This window comes from Pelodiscus sinensis, chromosome 9 (assembly GCF_049634645.1).
Source record: "Pelodiscus sinensis isolate JC-2024 chromosome 9, ASM4963464v1, whole genome shotgun sequence".
Lineage (NCBI taxonomy): Eukaryota > Metazoa > Chordata > Testudines > Trionychidae > Pelodiscus > Pelodiscus sinensis.
The window spans coordinates 9,637,802-9,660,442 of record NC_134719.1 but is presented as its reverse complement, the minus strand read 5'-3'; positions in this window follow the sequence as shown (position 1 = coordinate 9,660,442).

Sequence of the window (22,641 nt, the reverse complement as noted above, 5' to 3'; positions counted from 1 at the left end):
TTATATCCCTAATAATTTTTGTTGCTCTTTTCTGAGCCTTTTCCAGTTCTAATATATCTTTACTAGATGATTTACCCGGCATTGCTTGGGTCCTCAGCTCCAATTAATATTTGTTTTTGTACATGCTTCATTTGAATCATTGCTCTGGGGTAAGGCTGAGAGTGATTACTTTAGTATGCAGCTGCCCTGGTGAGAAAAGACTAACCTAGCCCGCTCTCACAGCAGCAGCTTAGGGCCAAGTGAGAAGCGCCTCTGCATAACTGCTGCAGCTCCAGTGGGAACAGTTGGGTGAGGGGTGCATGTCCTTTGACTGAGGCAGGTCCAGGTTTGTCTGCCCTCCCCCGTACTCCGCAGCCAGAGTGAAGAATGCAGCAAACTGTGCACTTTCCCCTTGCTTCCTGATGAAAGGGAATAGCCAGCAATCTTCCTGTACAATGTGGGGAGAGGAAAGCTTCAGGAGATTTGGGGTAGAGGCAGTCCTGGACAGTTGGGTGGGGGGCGGGGAGGGCATGTTCCCAATCAGGATTCTGTCTCTTTTCTGTACGGTTTTATGAGAAGCAATCCCATTCCATGCACATCCCATTTTCCTGGCACAACCAAACCTTACCTTGCTTTAAGTTATGATAAGAGGAAGCTGTATATCAAATTTGGTGGTCCTAGCTCTTACTGTTTAGGAGGAGTTCTTGAACAGACAGACAGAAAAGACAGAAACGCTCTCAGATATATGGTAGATTGAGACGGGGTGACCGCATGTGCATACAGTATTCAAGATATGGTTGTACTATGTATTTATACAGAGACAAAATATTTCCTGTCTTATTATCTAACCCTTTCTTAATAAGTTCCAACATTCTGTTGGCTTTTTTGACTGCTGCAGCACCTTGAGTGGATGTTTTCAGAGAACTAGCCACAATGATTGCAAAATCTCGGGAGTGATAACTAATTTAGATCCCATCATTTTACGTATAGTTGGGATTATGTTTTCCAATGCATATTACTTGGCATTTATCAATATTAAATTTCATCTGCCTTTTTGTTGCCCAGCCACTCAGTTTTCTGAGATGCTTTTGTAACTCTTCACAGTCTGCCTAGGATTTAACTATCTTGAGTACAGTGAGCCCTCGCTACTTCGCGGTTCGACCATCGCGGATTCACGACTTCGCGGACTTTTTTTATATCCGTATCATATCGTGCTTGCCTATTGTCTTTATACTTTCATATCATTCGTCATTACAGATGGCTTTTGTGCAGCATTAAAGAATGATATGGAATTACAATACAGTATAGGCTAATCACAGGGGAAACTCTGTAGGGGGTGGGGGGACCTATCGGTTTCTATTTACAGTACGTACATATGGTGTCCCTACTTCGCGGATTTTCAGCTATCGCGGTCGGGTTTGGAACCTATCTACCGCGATAAACGAGGGTTCACTGTAGTTTTGTATTACCTGCACATTTTGCCATCTCATTGTTTAGCCCTTTTCCCAGATAATTTATGAATATTTTGAAAAGGACAGGTCTGAGAACAAGTCTCTGAGGGACACCACTATTTATCTCTCTCCATTCTGAAAATGGGCCATTTATTTCCACCCTTTGTCTTTTAACCAGTCACCAATCCATGAGAAGACCTTCCTTCTTATCCTTCTGCCAAGAGCCTTTGTCGTTTCAAGCAGTTTTCCTGATTCTGGAATTAGATTTACTGGTATGTAATTGCTGGGATCATCTCTGGACTCCCTTTTAAAAATTAGCATCACAATTACTATCTTCTAGTCATCGGGTAAGAAGCTGCTTTAAATGATAGGTTACATACTATAGTTACTAATTACACAATTTCACATTTGAGATCCTTCAGAATTCTTGGGTGAATTCGTCTGGTCCTGGTGACTTGTTACAGTTTATTTATTTGTTCCAAAATCTCCTCTAAAGACTCCTCAATCTGGGACAGTTCCTTGGATTTGTTACTGAAAAAGAATGGTTTATGTTGAGGAATCTCTCCCCTCACCGAAGACTGATGCAAAGAATTCATTTAGTTTCTCTGTAATGGCCTTATCCTCCTTGAGTGTTCCTTTTGCATCTTGATCATCTGGTGGCCGCACTGGTTGTTTAGCAGGCTTCCTGCTTCTGATGCACTTATTTTTTTTCCTATTAATCTGAGTCTTTGCTTAATAACTCATTAGTCTTATTATAAATAATTCAGCACCAAAACGTTACACGCAGAATGTTACATACAGCACTGAAATGTTACACACTCTTTCATAAGAGCATTGCAAATAATGTTAATACAAGTATGTAAACAACTACAGCTTGCAGTTAAAAATGTTCACTAAGTAAATTGGGTATGATTACTCTTTGGAATGGTGTGTACAGAAAGTGCTTGTTTCTACCTGGAAAGTTATTTATTCTGTTTTTGTTTATCCCATAAGTTATTATCAATAATAATGAAGCTGTAGTCTACAGATTAATCTCATTCCATTCTGGTTATTGATTTAATCTATTTCTTTTGCCTGTCTGGATCTGTTACGATGACCTCCTGTAATTCATGCAAATGCAAACCTATTCATTTATAGATGCTGGCATGTTTTGAAGTCGCTATTTAGGCGCCTGTGGGCAAAGAGGAAATTGTGAATTAATAGACTATATTTTTGGTCTTCTGTCTCCCAAACCAAAGATTTTTTTCTGGACATGAGGAATGCCTTTGCCTGAGCTCTTCCTACAGTAGTGGCAAATATGATTCCTTAACTATAAACAAAAAACTATCTTCACTGCCATTTTGAAAAGAAATTACCCTTACCCGCCTTTGTAAAATGTTTTGATAGCCAGGGCTGAGAAGCTATACCTCTGCAGTGCCGAGCACACTGGTGTCGAAAGCTTTGTCTGTGCTTAAAAGTTCAAAGCGCAGTGGCACTGCCTTGGCAGTGCTTGAAACCGAAAGTGTGACCATGGCATGAGTGCTGGGAGAGAGCTTTCCTAGTGTTTTATGTAAACCACCTCCATGAGGAGAGTAGCTAAAAGCACTGGGAGTTGTGCTCCTTGCACTGTAGCCTGGATCACACTGGTGCTTTAGAGCGCTGTAACTCACTGCCTTTGGGGAGGGGTGTGTTTCACACCTTTGAGTCAGAAAGTTACAGTGCTGAAAGTGCCACCAGTGTAGAATTAGCCTTAACAAAAAACAGGACTATGTAGCACTTAGCCTTAGTCTTTGATATATGGAACTAGAGGTGTTGGGATTTTGTTCAAAGGCTTTCAGTACCCCTGCTCTCTGATAGAGGACTCCAGGCACTTCTGCAATACAAATAATATAAAATGTTGTGTCCTACGTATAATTAGTGAAAATAAAGGATAGGAGACAGGAAGATTAATAATTTAGAAAACAGTAAATCACAAGGTAGCATCAAGATTTGGGACCTAATTCTTACTTTCCTTTTTGCAGTAATTTTATACCAGTATAATCCAGTTACTTCAATGAAGTGGGACCTTTGCTGTTTACAGTTCTGCCACACTTAAATTGACCTTGAGTTTTAAATCTAGAGTGGGATGCTCAAAGCTACATAGCTCTCAGTCAAACATGAATAAAAATGCATGTTTTCCTAAGGATTTTAATTTAGACTTTCAAATTTCAATTGCTGCAGAAAGAATTTCAGGGAACTGTCTGTGGAATAACGGCAGGCCTCAAAGCAGCAACTGGGGTTATTTTTTTTGCTGTGTCATTCTAAACACGTGGCTCAGCTGTTCCTTGGAGAAATGTTGAATGGTTTTAGCCTAATGTATCAGAGGCCAACAGGCTGTATCATTAATTCCTGCAGCTGAAATGTGCTGTTATGAAAGGTGAAATTAATTCAGCAGTGACCTATGATGAGTGACTGAATGTCCTCAAGTGTTTTGTTGTTCAATCCCCACACACACAGTAGAAAAGTATCTCTGCCTACACCAGAGCCAAATCCTCAGCCCACTGCAGTCAGTCACAAAGTGCAGGGACTCTAATCTGGGGCTTCCTTTGGGCTGGATACTGTTTGGCGGAGAGCAGCTCCCTTCTTCACTTTGTGTGGATTAAGTGCCACCACCTAGAGCAATCTGCCTTGTTACAGTTACTAGGCCAGTCCTATGACCAGCCACTGGTATTTTCACAGTAAGTCCTGTATTAGAGACAAACAGCCGTGGTTGTAGGTATGTGGTAATGCTGCCACACAGAAAACAGCTACCATTGCAGTGTGGAATATACAGAGTGATATTTCTTCCCTTCTGCTATTTTAACAACAACCAGAATTGGCCAAATTCCCGTTTGGGTAACTAACTATAGCCACATTACAATAGTTCATATTTAATTGAGTGAATAATTGCATTGTTCTATAAAACTCTTAAGTTCCTCTGATGCTTCAGTTGGATGCAATGTTCTTCATTACTGCCTATCCTCAACTATTGTGTACAGTTTCCTTGAGCCTGGGGCTCCTTCTCAAGCTTGGGAGGTGCTGAGCACACTTAGCTCCCATGGATTTAAGTGGAAGCTTCATCCTTACTGAGCAAAGCAGTCTGGGGCGCAGGGACATCCTCAAGGCTCCCCCAAACCCTAACATCTGCTGAGGAGCCATGCGGCTCATTCTACAGTATTCAAAAAGGCTAGGGAAGCTGCCTTTGCATCCCTTGGAAAAGTCAAGGAGCTAAATTTATATCTCGCGTATTCAGGAGGCAAATCCATCAAAGTCCACAAAGCTCATAATAATGTTCTGTTGTTTTCTTTGTAGGGCCTATCTTGAAGAAGCCCTCCCTTTCTCTGCTATTTATTTGGAACCTGGACCCCTTACACTCCATTCATCTGAAGTGGTTTGTACCCATGAAAGCTCATGAGATCATCTTCATTTTTTGTTAGTCTCTAAGGTGCTGCAGGACTTTTTTTTTTTCAGTTACAGACTAATATGGTTACCCCTCTGAAACTGTCTGACCTTAGATCGTTGTTTTACAGAGCTCCCAGTAACTGGGACACTGTAGAGAAGGAGAGCTAGATAATTATTTGTGTGGAAGAAATTATATTGCTTAAAACCAATAACAAAAGAAAAGCTACATGGGCTTCTTAAACCTAGTTCCTGTCTGACAAAGTGGGTTTTGCCCACGAAAGCTCATAATACTTTTGTTAGGTCTGTATGGTGCCATAGGGTTACGCATTGTTTTTAAAGGTACAGACTAACACGGCTACCCCTCTGAGGGAGGCTATGTCTAGACTATGGAGTTTTTCCAGGATACCGCTGGCATCTTGGAAAAACTTCGCCGCATCCAGGGAACGCGTCTGCTCCTCTGACAATTTTTTTCGGGAGAGCAGACCTGCTCTTTCAGATGCCCAGTATTCCTCATTTTATGAGGAATAAGGGCTCTTCCGAAAGAGGAGGTTTTTCAGAAATTTGGTCCTGTGTAGATGGACCAAATTTCAGAAAAGCCTCTTCTGAAAAAACAACCGGAAAAAGGTATGCAAATCGCAGAGCACAATTTGCATACCTTTTTCCAAAAAAATAGCAGTCTAGATGTAGCCTGAGACGTGTTCCTGTTGTCCATGTCCTATGTTCTTGTGTTTTAAAGCAAAATAAATACAAGAGTCAGCTACAATATTCATGGTAGATGAGCCTGGTATTAAAGATGTTATACAGTGAAATAAAACTACACTTAAATGGCTTATAATAATGTAATTGAAACATGAAACAGTTGCATTTCCTTATGGTGACTAGCTAACAGCCAAAACAAGTGATAATGGTTATGACTGTGTTTTTTCTTGTTAGCAGATATAACACTACTTAAACTTATGCTTTAATTAGAACAAAATAACAAACATGTTAATGATCTAACTCTTAGATTCATTTTGTTTTCTAATATTTAAGGGTATGTCTACACTACCCTCCTAGTTCGAACTAGGAGGGTAATGTAGGCATACCGCACTTGCAAATGAAGCCTGGGATTTGAATTTCCCGGGCTTCATTTGCATAAGCGGGGAGCCACCATTTTTAAATCCCCGCTGCTTCGTACCCCGTGCAGTGCGGCTACACGGGGCTCGAACTAGGTAGTTCGGACTAGGTTCCTATTCCGAACTACCGTTACTCCTCGTGAAATGAGGTGTACTGGTAGTTCGGACTAGGCACCCTAGTCCGAACTACCTAGTTCAAGCCCCGTGTAGCCGCGCTGCACGGGGTTCGAAGCAGCGGGGATTTAAAAACGGCGGCTCCCCGCTTATGCAAATGAAGCCCGGGAAATTCAAATCCCGGGCTTCATTTGCAAGTGCGGTATGCCTACATTACCCCGCTAGTTCGAACTAGCAGGGTAGTGTAGACATACTCAAACTGTACATTACTCTCTATGTACAATATGTGCTGCAGCAATAGGTGTTCCTGCGCTCATTCTCCCAGCAATTTGTTTAACTACATGCAGTGTAGCTGTCTCTTCTGTACTTGTTCTGTCAAGTACTCATAATGGGTATGAACCTTTTCATCTTAGACACAGTGCTTAGCCCAGAGATGTAATTTGTCTCCTCAAAATGTGTTTGAACAGTCATCATTTAAGCCCTGGTGTTGAGACCTGTTTTAGAGAAAGGTTTCAAAAGAGTTTTGACAGACTGTAAAAATTACTCGTAATTTTAATGTCAGATATTCCAAATAAGCATCAGGAGGGTTTGAAATAGTGAAGATAATTTAGTGCTCATGAAAGTGAAGGACAAACTGTACTAACCTGAACTGGGCATATTGTAAGGAAGTACTATTCAAACAGCTATAGCTGTCTGCAAGATCATCTTGGTCCAGACCCAAGGCACACCTGGTAGGAGGTGCTGAAGAGCTCCAGGTTAAAATTCCACCTCCAAACTTAAGGATGGGTGTAGTTGATTTCCCAGTCTCTGTTGTTGTCTTGTGGATTCCATGGCTTCTCTAGCTGCTGCAGTAGATTGTTTTCCTGGGGCTCATGAGATTCATCAGCAGAGCAAACTATCGCTTTTGGACTTGACCACCAACTGTGAGGTATTTTCAAAAAGTGTCCAAATAGAATCCTGTGACAAGCTCCCCACTTAGTTCAGATTACCCAGAGTAGATGCTGTGAGGCTTTTCACAGGCTAAAGAGGAAACTTTTGAGAGAGTTCCAGGTTAAAGCATTGGCATCACTGGGCATTAGATACCACCTATTGTGGCAAGTGGTTGGTGTTTCTGAGAAGTGTACAAATGAGGGCTAGGGCAAGACTGGCAAACTCATTTTTACTAGTGGTGTGAACCAGGATCTATTACCTCAGAAACTTTTCTGTACTTGTCTAAATGTCTTTGGACTGGAAATCTTAAGAGCTTGTGCCTTTACAAGAGATTTCGTTGTCTCCTGGCTCAAGTCAGGCCAGATATGTAATTTTCCTCTTTGTATTCTCTCCCCAATTTAGGCACAAGTCCAAAAAGTGCAGAGGTCTGTGATTGTTTGAATGTAGCCATTTCATTATGTTGCCATGTGATCTTTTATTAAAATCTGGATCATTTTATTTAAGTGTTAAGGTGAATGACAGCATAGATCAGTGGTTCTCAAGAAGTCCAGGGGCCCTGAGGGGCTGTGAGCAGGGCCAGCATTAGACTTCCTATTGTTCACGGTAGAATGCTGAAGCCCACCTCATGCAGCTGAAGCCTGGGACCCTGAGTCCCACCACCTGGGGCTGAACTTAGCTTTGCGGGTGGCCCTGGGGTCCACACAATTACCTTGTTTGCTACCTTATAATCCCGTCCCTGGCTTTTATATGCAGAAAATCAGTTGTTGTGGCACAGGTGGGCCATGGAATTTTTATAGAATGTTTGGGGGGGAGGGGGGGAGAGAGGAGAGTTCAGAAAGAAAAAGGTTGAGAACCGCTGGCATAGACCACAGAGGTGGATTGTGATGCTGGCTGCACATAAGAAGCAATTTGTATTGTGTTCCTACTCATATTCCATCCAATCTTACTCTGCTGAACACATTAATCTCTGCAACAGATCTATCTCCTTCCTCTTCCGAAGGCAGACATGAAAGCATATGCAGTCTGTGTTTTCCTTTTATGTGTCCTGCAAATTGCTTTGCTCAATACAATACGCTCATAATAGCACATCTGTGCCCTCGCCTATCTGTACATGCTGAACAACACATGCCCTCTTTGAAGATTCCTTTTTAACATGTCCCTCTGACTTTTCTCTTCCTGTCTCCTTTTAGGGCTTTTCTAACGCTACAGAGAAATGAATGGCAGAACTGTTTTTATTGTACCTGGCCAGTCTTTCTCAAAGCATCCTGCAACACAGGCATAGTCTCCATGTGCATCATCATGGACTCTGGGCCTGCCTTTCTATTAGCCTGCACCTCAGATAACACGGATATTCCATATTGACTGGGCACATGTCACCCAAGGATGGGATGCAGAGATAACGTTTTTTGACATCTTAAATGACTGCTTCTTGTAACAGCTAGTCCTGGAACCCACAAAGAGAGGAGGTATTTCCTGATCTAGTCCTAAGTGGAGCGCAGGATCTGGTCCAGGCAGGTCTACTGACGGGGGGAATACAAAGGTGGCAATTGCCCAGGGTCCTGGCAATTTAAAGGTCTGAAAACATCCACTCAATGTGCAGTGGCAGTCAAAAAAAGTAAACAACATTGGGAATCATTAAGAAAGAGATAGAGAATAAGACAGAAAATATCTTATTGTCTCTATATAAGTATGCCCATATCTTGAATACTTCATATAGATGTGATCACCCCATCTCCAAAAAGATATGTTGGAAAAGGAAGCTGGGAATGGGCACCAGGGGGATGGATCATCTGTTCTGTTCATTCCCTCTGAGGCACCTGGCATTAGCCACTTCAGAAGACACGGTACTGGGCTAGATAGATCTTTGCTGTGACCCAGTATGGCCAGTCTTATATTCCTTCATCACTTTATACTTCTTGGCACATGTGAAAATGACTACATAAGGTAGAAGGTAATGGAATGTTAGGCTCTCTAGTTTTCCTGGGTTTGTTTATTTTTAGATCAGGTCTAGAGAAATAGGGCTTCTCTATTCCTTACCGTGGATGATACGCATCACCCATTTCCCACCTCTCTCTCCACCTCCGCTGGACTTTTCCTTACACGTCTAGCAAATAATGAAATAGTTGTAGGTGCTCCGTACCCGTCAGAATGTAATTCATTGATTTTTTTTTTTAACTAGCAAGTCTTCCCAAGCTGAAATTCATCCAGTGTGTGCGCTACTTAAATTCCACTTAGATCTTATTTTGTGTTGACCCGCTTTGGAGAGGTATGTGTACATTTCAAGCTGGAGGGGTAAAGGCCAGCTCAAGGAGCTACACCCGTGCTAGCTCTGATCTAGTATGCCAGAAATAGAATGTAGCTGTGAACAGCAGGAGGGGCTAGCCACTCTGAGTACATGCTCCGAACAGTTAGCCACTCACACCACCATGCCTATGTAACACCAGCAGAGACCCTGGTTGTCTGCAGGTGGAATGGAATCTGGGACTTCCAGAGCTTAGTGCATGAGCCTCTATTGTGTGAGCTAAAATCTAGCTGGCTATTAGCTAGGGCTGTAGAGTGTTGGTATGTCTAATCAAGCTGGAATTTACCAGTGTTGTCTTCAAGTCATCATAGTCAAGTCCAAGTCGAGTCTCAAGTCACTACAGTTCAAGTCTCAAGTCGAGTCTTGAGTCTTAATTTAAAAAATGTCAAGTCACTTTTGTACAAACCATCAATATCGGCATTTTCGGACAATTTTTTCACCAAGTCGATTTAACAAAATTAGCAAGTCTCAAGTCGAGTCTCAAGTCACAAACAGTGAACCCAAGTTGAGTCTCAAGTTGAGTCACCTAGGTGACTTAAGTCAGATGCGAGTTCAAGTCACGGGACTCAAGTCAACAACTCTGGAATTTACACTCCAGCTTGAAGTGTAATCAGACCCTAGTGCTGAATAAAGTCTGTATTGGCCATCGAATATTTTTAACCTGCAAATTAAGCACTGCCCTTTGCTAAAAGCCATGCTTAAATGTAAAAATCCAACTTGTGGGTTTTGGGAAACTTGTATCGCTTAGGTAGCAGTAATGTAACCATAAGGATGTCAAGGATTGTGTTTCTTTACTTGTTAAATGTTTTTATCTCCTGGTGTTGATGTAGATTCACCACATTATTTTGAATGTGGCTTTTGCATCTCACAATCCTGGACAAATCTTTGCCTCAGCATGTTGCTCCAAGGAGAGAGAGAGCCATGCTGTGAATATCATACTTTGTTGCTGTTTTATTTTTGAAGACCCCTACAATTAGCATCTAACTTGTAATCAATGGGATAATTGCATATTCCTACAAAGTGACTGATCACTGCTTTTACTGAATTTTGAAAATTGCTTTATTGAAATGCTATAAATTTTAAATTAATGGAGATTGCCTATCTCCTAGAACTGGAAGGGACCTTGAAAGGTCATTGAGTCTAGTCCCCTGCCTTCACAGCAGGACCAAGTACCATCCCTGACAAATTTTTGCCCTAAATCCCTAAATAGCCTCTGCAAGGAGTGAATTCACAGCCCTGGGTTTAGCAGGCCAATGCTCAAACCACTGAGCCAACCCACCCCCCCTTAGTGCTGTGGCTACCACTGAGGACTCTTGGGCTCTTCACATAATTTACTGTTGCCAGGTTGATAAATATGAAAACCCACATGTTGACTATCTATAAAGAACATTATAGTCTACTCTACAGTGATGTGAGACTCCCAGCAGTGATGCGAAAGTGCAAACTCACTGCAGACTGTTAAAAACCAGGCATTGTCCCCAAATTGGTTGTGAGTTCTAAATTTAGTTTTTACCAAAGGCAAACTCACCAAGCTCTTGAACAGCCTTAATATGGAGTCTTAGTCCCTTTGAGCAGACCAGTTTCTCTTTCCCTCTACCTGAGTGTGTCTCTGTGACAGATGACCCTTTACACCAAGAATCACAGCAATAATCAGGTTTCTCCTAATCCCAAAGGACAAGTCACTTGTCCCAGGTCAGTTGTACTATAGGTCTCACACCAAACACAAAATCTTGTAGCCAATTGTATAATAAACTACATGAAGATTTATTAAACCAGAAAAGGAAATTAGATAGTTATTTACAAGGTTAAAGCAAAGCGACACAAGCAATACAGGCTAGCTCTAAAATCAGCAAGTGCAATTTGTCCTTTAGGGCAAATCTGGACTAAACAGCTAGGAATCTCTTGCTTATGCCTCAAACCACCTTGGTCTCCTGCCCATGTCTCCACAGAGTCCAAGCAGCATAGAGTTATCTAGTTCCTTTTGTTTGGTTTTTTTTATCTCCCTTCCACCATGTGCACCAGAGCTGCAAACTCAGCTTATGGCAGGAGTCTACTTGAATGATTCATGTTCATGGCACAGAGAACAGAACAATAAGAATCTTTAGTCTTTTTGTTGACAGCTCCACAATCCAGATGCAGGGATTTCCTAGCTATAAGATCCCATGGGGAGCTTGTCTGGGTTTGCTCTTTGAAGGGCATAACAAATTCTGCAGAAGAGCAGCTCTTGACACTAATTAATGTCCCTTTCCTGTACAGAGATTCGTGTGGTGACGGACTCACAGTACACCAGCTCATACATTACATTATTGTATGGAAAACAGATATAACAAATAGGATTAATGCATGTAGCAATGCAGAATTGTAAGTGTTAAACTCTGAGTACTTTATTAACCCACAAGATTCCATTTATGTAGCTGTCAGTGTCCACCTGAGACATGGGGCATGAGGTGGAGTGCAGAAGGCAGCTTGGGATAAGAGATTGTGGTACAGGAGGGAGTTTGGGTGAAGGAGGCAGCTGTGACCTGGGGCACTGGACTGGGATACAGAGGGTTGGGTTGTGACCTGGGGTGCAGGGGTTTGGGTTGTGATCTGGGGTAGAGAATTGGCGTACAGGTTCTGGGAGGAGGGTATGGATGCAGGATGGGGGCTGCGGGTTTAGGTTATCTAGGTTAAGGGGGCTGGGGTGGGAGGCAGTGGGTTGGGGGAGGGAGGGGCTGCAGTACCTGGGTGACTCCTGGCTTGCAGCCCAACATGTTTTGGAAGCAGCCTCCCAGCCTGCCTCCGCCCTGCTCAGGCTGCAGGGACCGTGTGTGTGTAAATAACTTGGGGTATGTCTACACTACCCCGCTAGTTCGAACTAGCGGGGTAATGTATGCATACCGAACGTGCAAATGAAGCCCGGGATTTGAATTTCCCGGGCTTCATTTGCATAAGTGGGGAGCCGCCATTTTTAAATCCCCGCTGGTTCAAACCCCGTGTAGCGCGGCTACACGGGGCTCGAACTAGGTAGTTCGGACTAGGATTCCTATTCCAAACTACCAGTACACCTCGTGGAACGAGGAACGAGGTGTACCGGTAGTTCGGAATAGGAATCCTAGTCCAAACTACCTAGTTCGAGCCCCATGTAGCCGCGCTATACGGGGTTCGAACCAGCGGGGATTTAAAAATGGCGGCTCCCCGCTTATGCAAATGAAGCCCGGGAAATTCAAATCCCGGGCTTCATTTGCACGTTCGGTATGCATACATTACCCCGCTAGTTCGAACTAGCGGGGTAGTGTAGACATACCCTAGGAGCCATAGGAGAGGAGGCATGGTGCTTTTTAAATGGGTAGTTCCAACTGACCAGAAATCAGCCAATGGGATTGGCGGGGGTGGGGGCAGCTCATGAAGCCTTCTCCCCCTTCCCTCCAGGCTCACAGTTGTGAAAGAGAAACATCTGTGGCAGCCGCTTTTCTGAGCGTGGTGCACGTAGGGTGTGACGGGCAGGGAGCCTGCCTGGGGCTCCCTGCTGCATCTGCAGGCCAGATCTGGTGGCTTGATGGGCTGGATCTGGCCCACGGGCTGTATTTTTCCCAGTTCTGCTACAGTATGTCCATCTGCACATTCATATACTCACAGCATCTTGTGTAGAAGAACGTGAGGTGTTAGCCATCATCTTCCTCATCACCATCTCCTTCCTCATCGCCACCAGTGGCCATCACTCTGACGCCTTCCAAGGGCTACATCTGCTTCTCCTACTGCCCCAAGGCTGCGATGCTGCTTTTGTATTATGTTATGCTGACACCGTTATGTATGATGCATATGCAGAAGGGGATTTTTTCCCTTTTCCTTATTTGTATTTCCTTACTTCACTGATGTTGGAGTGTCTTTTTCCTATTGGTTAGTATATCAATGACTATATACATCAATTCGTTATGATGGCCTTTTGTGGTTGGGTATCTTGCTTGTTATTCCTGTCCTAATGGTTCTTTCTAAGTTATGGCAAACTTGTTAAGTAGAACGGGGATGAACTTAAGAAAGCACTTATGTCTACTTGCTTTTACTTCTCCTCTGTGTTAAAGATTGTAGACACATGTGTTTTAGCTCCTCACCATAGCTAAAAGGTCCCAAACACATGTATGCTAACTTCACCTTAGCTCAACATACAGTATGTGGCCTGCAGGTCCCTGGTGTTACAGCCAAAATATACTCTACTCTAAACCTATTAATACAACAAATAATGAAATCCATAAGAAACTTATAAGAAAAGATATATAGGCAAGCAATTAGGCTAGTCTGTAGATTACAACAGGATTTGGTCTGCTCACTGGAAAATCAGCCTTGTGGTATATTTCTCTTCATTGAGACAAAATGGGAATGTCTGACTTAACTTTTACTGATTTGGTCTGGGACTGATCCTATGAGATGTTGTGTCCTCAGGTTTAAGGGCCAATCCCTAAAGAGAGAAATGCCATCAGCTTGCTGACAGCTAGTGCAATTACTTCTTCTGTTCTAGTGTTAGAGTCTTCAGGTTTTGCCTGGCTATAGACCGTGTCTAAGCACTTATTGTTGACACATCCTAGTGTTCGGTGCCTAGTAGTGAAGGCCTCAGATCAAGTCTCAGTTTACATCAGTGAGGTCTGAAAGGCTACGTCTACACTGCAATGCTATTTCAGGATACTGGAGTATCCCAAAATAGCTATCCCACGTCTTAACAGGAAGCCTGTTATTTTGGGCTCGCTATTCTGGCATCCCTGTAAATCTCATTCCACGAGGAGTAAGGGATGTTTCAGAATAGTGCTTTATTTCGAAATAAGATTAAAATAAGATACACAGTTTGCATAGTTCAAATTGCGTATCTTATTTTGAACTATGGTGCAGTATAGACGCATGCTAAGTAAGCAGCCATAGTTCAGTACATATGTGCTTATGTAGCTGTCTCTAAGAGTATAACTTATATCTGATGAACCATTGCACTGCACAGGATAAAGCTGTATAGGAAACCCTCGTGTTCTGACGGCCCAAGTTGTGACTCCCTGCACTTATGACCATTTTTGTAAGCGCGGAAGGGGTTGAAACCCCCAACTTACGTCCTCGGCCCGTATTTACAATGGCGCACGGCACCTATCTTAAATGTGGGTTCGAGTTATGACACCCCTGACTTGTGACGCTTCCTCAGGAACCGATCACATCACAAATTGGGGGCTGTGTGTATTCTCAAGCCACAAACTAGAGTAAGATACTTGCTCTTTACAAGAAAATCATGACTTGGCAATGAAGTATAAATAGACGTGGTTAGGAGTTTTTTACAAAACCCATATGTTGAGCCCTAAATGTTTCTGTGGAAATAGCTCATGTTGGATAAACTTTCAGTTGACTGTTTCTATCAGAAACATGCCTGCTTTTCCTGCCATCCAGTGGAGTGCTGGGGAGTCCAAGCTTCCAGGGTCAGTAGTTCTGGTGCAGCCCACCATGCAGACTAAAGCCTGAAGCTGGGGAGCTATGGTGCCTCCCTGTTCTTACTGGAGCTCTACTCCTGGTTCCACAGCAGTGAGTTTGGAAACTCTAAGAAGCTCAGCAGCCTGGAAGAGACTTGCAGTGTCCGCAGCCATGCTATATGGGCAACCCCAAAGCTAAGGACACAGGGCTTCCAGATTCCTAAGTCACCTGGCTCTCTGGACTACCTAACTCCCACAGCTTTGTAAGCCACTTGCCCAACAGTGGGTCAGTGTAGGGCATCAGCTGACCTAGGAGTCATGTCAGTTTTACTCAGCTGCTGCTAGAGGCATGGGGGATATATTTTGTTTCCATAACACTGCTGGGTGGTATTTTCAAAATGAAACTTTTACAGTGTAAGTGGGTAGTGGGAAATTTTGAAAAATCTGTTCTTTCCCAAATGGTTGGGAAAATCAAATTTCAAATTGTTGTTGTTTTGGCTTGTTTTAGGAAATTCATGTACGCAGGTCAGTAAGCTCCATCACTGATTTCCAGACAAAGCAAAATTTACTATTATTGCTATTAAACAATATTCCACATTTTATACTGGTTAAATTCATGTATTCATTTAATGTCTCCCACTATTCACCAACTAGAATAGAATCTGTTAGGGTACTTTATAGATATACAGTTTCTTTAATTCATTTGCAAATTCAATACTATTAACTTAGGACTGAATAAGGATCTCAACTGGTTAACACATTACAAAGGCAATTTCTCCTCTCTGGATATTCACATCTCCACACCAAATGCTGTGAACGAGTCACTGCTACCCTGACTTGATTAGCTTCATTAACACAAGCAACTTCTTCATTATATATACCCTTGCTTCTGTAACTTCCACTCCAATTCATCTGATGAACTGGGTTTTACCCATGAAAGCTTATGCCCTAATAAATTTGTTAGTCTCTGTGATGGGGTGTTTGCCCCACACTGGCTCTTTAAGGGTTAAAACCCAGCTCTGGGAGAAGGCTGACAGAGTGTAGCCCACAGCTGAGGCAGATATAGCCAATTAGGGCCCAGCTGGGGCAGTATACATAGGGCTCCTGGAGGGAAGAATACACACTCTTACTATATATAGCTGGGGAGCAGGGGGTACCTGGCTGCCAGGAAAGCTGGAGGCTTCCTGAGACAGAGCAGTGCTGAGGAGCTCTGGCTTGACCTCACTCCCAAGCTGCAGGGCAATGCTTGAGTGTACTAAGGCTGCAGTGAAACAGCCAGGATAGAAAAAGGCAGCAGGTCCACACCCCCTCGCCAATGACGAGTGGCCATTTCAGACTGCAGTTTGCCCCTGAGGTAAGGGGCTAGATGATGACCAGTAGTGGGTCACTGAGTCAAGGTGGGTATAAGCAAATTGGGCGGTCCCCGGGATTGGAGGACCCCAGAGTGCAGGGGTACTGACCTAGGACAGTCTGAGGAAGCAAGAGCACCGTGGCCAGGAAGGGACACGGAGCTGAACCAGCAGAAGATCTGCACCAGAGGCTGGGACATCGACCACCAGACGGCATTCTGAAGCAGGAGTGCTGATTCCTGGAGTAACCAGTGGGAGGTGCTGGGGGGGCGGGAAGGGGGTGAGTGCTCACATCGTGACAGTCTCCAAGGGCTTGTCTACACTACAGAGAAGATCAAAGCTGCTGCAGTCAATCTTCCAGGCTTCGGATTAACAGGTCTAGTGAAGGTATGGTAATTCGATCTCAGAGGCTGTGTCTAGACTGCATCCCTTTTTCGTAAAAGGGATGCAAATTAGACACATCGCAATTGCAAATTAAGCAGATATTGTGGAAAATAAAGTCTCAGGGATAAGGGATCTTTTGGAAAAGGCTTTATTTTCTGCAAGATCCGCGTCTAGACTGGCACTTTTTTCCAGCAAAGCTCCAAGCTGGAAAAAAGCGGCAGCCATTTTTATGCTAATGAAGCGAGGGGGATTTAAATCTCCGCTTCATTTGGAATTGCGATATGTCTAATTTGCATCCCTTTTACGAAAAAGAGATGCAGTCTAGACACAGCCAGAGGGTACTCCTGTCAGCACCAGTATCCTGCTCCTCCAGAGGAATAGGGGAACTTGACAGGAGCGTGTGCTCCTGTCAACATCTCACTGTCTGGACTGCACCAAAACACGATTTCAGATGTTTCGGCCCCAGCTATATAATTAACGTAGCTGGAGTTGCATATCTTAAGTCGATTTTCCCCTTAATTGTAGACCTGGCCCAAGGTGACACAAGACTCCTCATTAGTTTATTTAATGGAAAGAAGATGACATTTTATTAAATACGAAACATTGAAGTGTCTCACTGCCTAACTCCCGTCTCATGTCAGATAGAAGTGATCATAATCTGTCCCTCAGCACCGTTAATTAAGGCCCTTAGCTCTGATTAAAAGAGCACAGTAAAATACATAAGTTACAAAGCAGTCTCTAATTTAGAAAGCATTAGAGATTAATGGAATTACAGGCAGTCCCCAAGTTACGCGGATCCGATTTACGCAGTTTTCTCGCCCCGGAGGACGGGAGCAGCAGGATGCCCAGATGAGCCGTGGTCCCGCCGCCCGCGTCCTCCGGGGTGAGAAAAGCTGCTCCCCGTCTCCCTGGTCTGCTGGTCAGACCAGGGAGACGGGGAGCAAAGCCTCGGAGGACGCCCGCAGCGGGACAGCCGCAGCGTGCCTGGGCTGTCCCGCTGTGGGCATCCTCAGCTAGTGCCCCCTCCCCCCCAGCAGACCAGGCTTTTCTGCCCACGACGCCTGGGGTAGAGCAGCTGGGGCGCTGCTGGGTTGGTCCCACAGCACCGCTCCTCGGCGCTACTGGACCAATCCGGCAGCACCCCAGCTGCTCTGCTCCAGGCATCCTAATTCAGCCGCTGCTGGTCAGTTTCAGCAGCGGCTGAATCAGGATGCCTGGGGCAGAGCAGCTGGGGTGCTGCTGGGTTGCTCCAGTAGTGCCACTCCTCGGTGCTACTGGAGCAACCCAGCAGCACCCCAGCTGCTCTGCCCCAGGCGTCCCCAAGTCAGCCGCTGCTGAAACTGACCAGCGGCTGACTACAGGAAGCCTGAGGCAGAGTTGCTCTGCCCCCAGCTTCCTGGAATCAGCCGCTGATCAGTTTCAGCAGCAGCTGACTTGGGGATGCCTGGGGTTCTTAAGTTGAATCTGTATGTAAGTCAGAACTGGCGTCCAGATTCAGCCGCTGTTGAAACTGATCAGTTTCAGCAGCGGCTGAATCTGGACGCCAGTTCCGACTTACATACAGATTCAACTTAAGAACAAACCTACAGTCCCTATCTTGTACGTAACCCGGGGACTGCCTGTAAATAAGAACAAAAAGGCAAAAAACAATGAATTACTGAAAGAATTGCAAGATTTTTTTAAAAACAAAATTTTATAGAGAAGTTGAATTTTTTTCTCTTGCCTTTCTCACCCCTCCCTTAAAAAAAAATCCCTCCACCAAATAACGAATTGAATATCATGACTAGTTTACAAAGTGCTGATGTAATGATGACAGACTCTGGGGTGGAACTGAACCTGGGACATCTGAGTATGAGCCTCTGCTGCATGAAATAAAAGCCAGCTGGCTGGTAACTAAGGTATTCTCAGACTCCGTATTCTCTCTGTAAGTGGTTTCAGTGCTACTACATGGGACAGTACACCATGCCCAGAAAGTGATACATTTGATACATTTGAAAATCTGAATTTGTGCACTCAAATCATTTTGAATCAATTCATCCACTGCTGGTACTGTGCTATAATTTTAATGTGTTGGTATCTTCCAGAAGGGAGGCAGAATATCAGTGATATGCAGCATTTCATAAATAACTTCCTGGTATTTGGTGTGTTGCCTAATTTCCTCTCCATAATTATGTACTATTTTGACATTATGGCCTAGCATTTAAATGGGAGAGAAATTTCAGAAAGTATAGCCTGCTGCAGTCGATGCACTTCAAGAGAAAATATTGATTCTACAGTAATTACTCATTTAACACATGCCTGCTTAACACGTTTTCGCAATAGCACGATTTTTTTTAGAGAACGTTTTTCGAATAACATGACCGTCCCCAAAATAACAGTAAAATAATCAAGTGGTAGATTACTTCACGCAGCGGTATAAGTTGGTGAAAACAGTGGTAATATGCATGAGCGGATGAATACACGTGGTCAGAGCACTCACGTGTTTATCTTTGTGTTTTAACAAACCGCAGCAACTTGTGTTGCTAGTTATCTTGTGTTGCTAGATAACTAATGTTGACGCTGACGATCCTGCACCAACAAAAAATTGACTTTGCCACCACCACCTAAAACGCAACCCCCACCTTTTCCATTATTTTTAATGGAAAATTGACCCCACATAGCATGTTTTCGCATAGCACAAACATTTTAAAAAATGCATCTGTAGGGTTAAATGAGGAATTACTGTATTTGCACAGTGCATTCACAAAGGGAGGGGGCCCTTAACTTAAAATTAAAAACAGTCATATATTGTTTGCAGGCCTGATGACTAAAATGTCTGTTGTCTGCTGAAAGGACTATTTAAAAAAAAAAAAGTTTAACCAAAAGGTTCTCCTTGTCAATTTCTCCTCCAGTTTCCCAACTGAGTGAACTGTAAAGCCCAAAGGCAAGTCAGAGCCTGTCTGAAAATCACAAGCAGAGATCACCTTTGTCCTGGTTGAGTCATTGTAGCTCAAGATGCTATTCCTTCTTTCCTCCCTTCCTCCTATCCTCCCCCGCCTGCCTCCTCCTCTTTGTGGGCCAAACCCTGGAGTCCTTACTCAAGCAAGCCCTTTTGGAGCTGGCTTGAATAGAAGCCTGCGTGAATGACCAGGGAGTGGCATAGACATAGGCCATGTCTTCACTAAACGGAGGATTGACACTGCTGCGATCAATCTTCCTGAGTTTGATTTAATGAGTCTTTACTAGACTCACTAAATCAAACTGAGAGGGCACCCCCGTTGGTGGCCAGTACTCCTGCTTCTGAACATAGCTGGCATTGCGTATCGTGATTCAAACTTCCCTTTTAGTGTAGACTTGGCCTTAAGCTGAACACCACAAGGGTTTCCTTAAAATCCATGTAGTGTGAAAAAAGAATGTGAATGTAACAGACATAACAGAGCAGCTAAGTCCTGAGGCCTGCCCACTGGACTTACGATTGCAACACATAGAATATGAGTTTGCACAGCAAATCAGCCTCTGGTGTTCCTCATGGTCACCTTTGTCCTGGTTGAGTCATTGTAGCTCAAGATGCTATTTCTTCTTTCCTCCCTTCCTCCTCTCTCCCCCCCCCCCCTCCGCCCCACCTGCCTCCCCCTCTTTGTGGGCCAAACCCTGGAGTCCTTTCTCAAGCAAGCCCTTTTGGAGCTGGCTTGAATGGAAGCCTGCTTGAATGAGGGCTGCTGTGCTATAACAAGCCACCACAAAGCTGGTGGGATACAGCTCCTGAGGTTGTTTGCTGGGGAAGGGAAGTGTAGGGATATTTATAAAATTAAAAGAATGAGTTTAAATGTAGTTAAGAAAACAAATATATTGTTTTATGGCTTGTGTATAATAAGGGCCCCAATCAGCATGTAAAAAAGGTTGTGAGAATAATAAGCAGTGTTCCTTATTACGGGTAGTAACAGAAGGATATGTGGTTCAAAAAGTAACTAATACAATAAAGAGCTTCTGTTACATGATCAAAACTGTCCTAAAAAAATAAGCACAGACCTTTCCGGTGTTTGCTTTGTAAGCAAAGCTGGGGGAGGAGATAGGGAGGAAAGGCCTTGCAAAGAAAGGAGGTTGTAAACCTTATGTGAAGACTGAAAATAAAGGTGAACTGTCTGGCAACGACATCTCTTGTTTGTGAGTGTAAAAATAAAATCCTGAAGGATTCTTTGCTAACAGCTGCTTGACTGCTGGAGCTGACCAATATGGGTCTAAGCAGTCCCTGGGTATGTTTTGTTAGTGTTTGGATGTTATAAATTGCTTATTATTTGGGCATTTGGTGGCATGTTCAGAGCCATTGCATATATACCATTTGATCTTTGGATTTAATAATGGATTTTAGGGGTAAATTGGTGTCATGTGGTTTCCCATATTAATAATTTCAGCAGGCGATATGGGGGCTTTGAGAAGGGGAATAAACAGAGGGGAACAACTATAGGAGAAAAGCACTGAATTTAGCTGGGGAGTAGGGAGCAGAGCCAAGCCAAGGGCTGAGCAGCAGGTAGCCCTGCTGAGCATCTGCATCTGAGGACAGCTCATTTGGCTCCAGTCCTTATCCCTTTATATGTCCTATGCCACAGGCCATCTATCCATTCCTGACACTGTGCACACACCCTTTCTCTATCATTCCCTCTACAGCTATGCAGAACCCTCCATACCTCCTGTGCCTGTTTCTCCCTAGGCTTAGTGCTGAATTAAGGCGTAAGATCACTAAGGGTACATCTAGATAGTGGAGCTATTTTGGGATATGTCTGGTATCCTGAAATAGCATTTTTTACATCTTAGCAACAAGCCCATTATTTTGAAATATATTTGAAATAACAGGCTTGCTATTCTGATGTCCCGGTAAACCTCGTTCCACGAGGATTAAGGGACTGGTCAGAATAGTGGACTATTTCAAAATCTGGTGTTGTGTAGACAGTGCCAAATTTTGAAATAGACTATCTAGGAATAAGCTACACAATTTGCATCGCTTATTTTGAGCTACATGGAGCTGTGTAGATATACCCTAAGATAAGAGTTTAGGGTCTCGCAGTATGAGGGGCCTCTAAAAAAGAAAAACCTGACTCCATTTCACATTTTATCTAAATTGATTGATAAAGCAGATATGGGAAAAAGAAAATTCTTTCTAAATATAGGCATTTTCTTTCAAACATGGCAAACATTTACACATCGGGCTACATAAATACCTTTACTCTTCACTAATTGCTCCTTATTAACAGGCAGAAGGTCTGGGCTGAGAAAAAAATTGTGCTTGTAATATTAATATTTCTACAAGTAAGTCTGCTATTCTGGTAAAATTCTGACCATGCCTTCATAATTTATTTAAATAAATAAATAATCTTGCTGCCAATAAAACTGGGAAAAATGTGAGTTGAGACAGTAGTATTATGAAGCAATCTTGCCAAGCTTATATTCATATGGGACTCATCCTAGGAGTCCTGACATGTATAGTGACCCCCTTGACAAGTAATAGCTGGAAGGCTGCCATCTTTTGTTTTTGGTTCAGCACACACAGTCTATAGTGCCTTCCCTCTCTCTATATATATGTATACATTTGTTTATTTCAGTGCATATGCAACTTTCTGCATCATGCTCTACCCATACTTCATGGCTGTGTCTAGACTGGCAAGTTTTTCCACAAAAGCAGCTGCTTTTGCGGAAAAACTTGCCAGCTGTCTACACTGGCCGCTTGAATTTCCACAAGAACACTGACTTCCTACTGTCTGAAATCAGTGCTTCTTGCGGAAATACTATGCTGCTCCCGTTCGGGCAAAAGTCAGTGTAGACAGCTCAGATTTGTTTTGCGCAAAAAAGCTCTGATCGTGAAAATGGCAATCGGGGCTTTTTTGCGGAAAAGCGTGTCTAGATTGGCACGGACGCTTTTCCACAAAAAGTGCTTTTCTGTTACAAGCATTTGTGGAAAATCATACCAGTCTAGACGTAGCCCATGTGATTGAGCTTACCAATGATTGTTTATGGATTTGGATCTTGAGGATGATAAATGTGTTGGCTTCCCTCTGTCGGTTTCAAGAATTTTCACTGTATTTTTATGGTATGGCAAAAGACTAATCCCAACAATTCATTGCTTTATAGCAAAAATTAAATCAGATTAAACATTTGTAAATACATTATCCGCACACACTATATATATATATATATATATATATATATATATATATATATATATATATA